Below are 2,079 nucleotides of genomic sequence, written 5' to 3'. Positions count from 1 at the left end.
TTTCTTCGACTAATTTAGCTGTTGACACCATATGTCGCATTCAAATTACAACCCATTGAGAATGAACTTACATACAGCTCAGTCTATACGGCAGTGATCATGTACACAAATTGAAATCGATGTTAGGATCTCCAGCTGTGAGCGCGACCGTTTACCGTGCTATAATGAACGTGGTTTCATAGACTTGAAATTGATCGGGAACGGAATAAGATACAAGTTTCGAGAAAACGTGTAAATGATACTTGCATTTGTGCGTTTAGCTTTTCTGTCAGAATATTTAAAACATGAGTTTGATATTAAACCAACATTTGGCTTCATTTTCATCATCACCAACTTCATCATCATCACCAACTTCATCATCATCATCATCACAATCATCATCTCCATCATCACAGTATATCTTCGCCATCTTCATCAGCGGGACGGGGTTGCAACATTTGAGTGCTGGCTTCGAATCACGCATACAACCAATTTAGATATATCATGACCCGGCATTATTTGATCATTTGAAATAACATCGTCATTTTCATCTTCATCGGGGCGGACCCGTGAAGTTCCGGGTTAGAACATTGATCTTCAGTAACCCATGCTTGTCGTAAGAGGCGACTAACGGGATCGGGTGGTCAGGCTCGCTGGCTTGGTTGACACATGTCATCCGTTCCCAGTTGCGCAGATCGATGCTCATGCTGTTGATTACTGGATTGTCGGTCCAGACTCGATTATTTACAGACCGCCGCCATATAGATGGAATATTGTTGAGTGCGGCGTAAAACTAAACTCACTCACACACTCACCAAACAAATTTTCAAAAAGATATTAAATTTAAAAGAACACATCAAATCAAGCAATAATTAGTGAATAAGCTTGGTAAGTTGAAACATGTCAATCAGTGGATTGTTTGGTCCAGACTCGATTGTTTAAAGACCGCCATCATGTTTCTTGAATATAGCTGAGTGAAGTGTTTAACAAAAATCAATCAAAACTTCAAACACAAGGTTTTTATTTGGCCTCCTGAATTTGTGAAACATACAGACTAACTTGGAGTAAACCGTTCACCAAAATACACAGCAAAACTAAACTCACTCATTGGGGCGGTGGGCAAGTCTAGTTCCGTAAAGTCTGTGGTATGATGTGGCTGGGAATGAAACCACTGACCTTCCCTCCCCAGGCAGCTCTGTTCACTGGTCTTCGTGGGGTAGCCTAGTGGTTAAAGCGTTCGCTCGTCATGCTGAAGACCCGGGTTCGATTCCCCACATGGGTACAATGTGTGAAGCCTATCTCTGGTGTCCCCCGAAGTAATATTGCTGTAAAATTGTTAAAACCATACTCACTCACTCACTCACTCTTCATCTTCATCAGTGAATTCGGGGAGCAAAATGTTTGGGGGCCATGGATGGCCTAAAGGTTTAATTTAAGGCAAGGCTTAACTTGGCTATGCGGAAATCTTTGGTGCTGGGTTCAAATCCAGTATTCAACCAATATACAGGTAACCCCTGCACCATTTCACCATTTGAAATACCATCGACCTCTTCATCTTCAAAAATGGTATTGGGAAAGCGAAAGGTCTGGGGAGTGGGGACACGACCGGAGTAAGGTTTAATATACAGCAATGCTTTTCTAGGAATTGCATGATTCGTTTGGACTGGGTTCGAATCCCATATTTATCCCACACACACCATTCTCACCCCATTCCCCACCCCACCCCACCATTCTCATTCTTTATCATCTTCATCAGTGGAGTTTCGAGAGCCGAATGAATTGAGGTTGAATTTAAGGTTAAAGGTTCAATTTAAGGCAATGCTAAAGTTGGCAAAGCGTGATCCGTTGGTACTGGGTTCGAATCCCGAATTTATCTCATATACATCATGCCTCGCGTCTTTTTTAAGTATATTCCGCAGACAGTCTGCCTCCACACGGCCATCTGACGGAACTCTTGTTTTGTCACAACGAATTCCCACCGGACCACTTACTCGTCATAGTCCTCTGTCATCGTGTCCGGCCAGAAAGACGACTTGCACCAACATTTATTGATTTATTCAGACAGACAGACATTTTATTTCAGTAATGTAGGCCATTGGC

This window comes from Haliotis rubra, unplaced genomic scaffold (assembly GCF_003918875.1).
Source record: "Haliotis rubra isolate DU_JTF1 unplaced genomic scaffold, ASM391887v1 Scf911, whole genome shotgun sequence".
NCBI lineage: Eukaryota > Metazoa > Mollusca > Gastropoda > Lepetellida > Haliotidae > Haliotis > Haliotis rubra.
The sequence above is the reverse complement of the archived record's forward strand: the minus strand, read 5'-3'. Positions refer to the sequence as shown.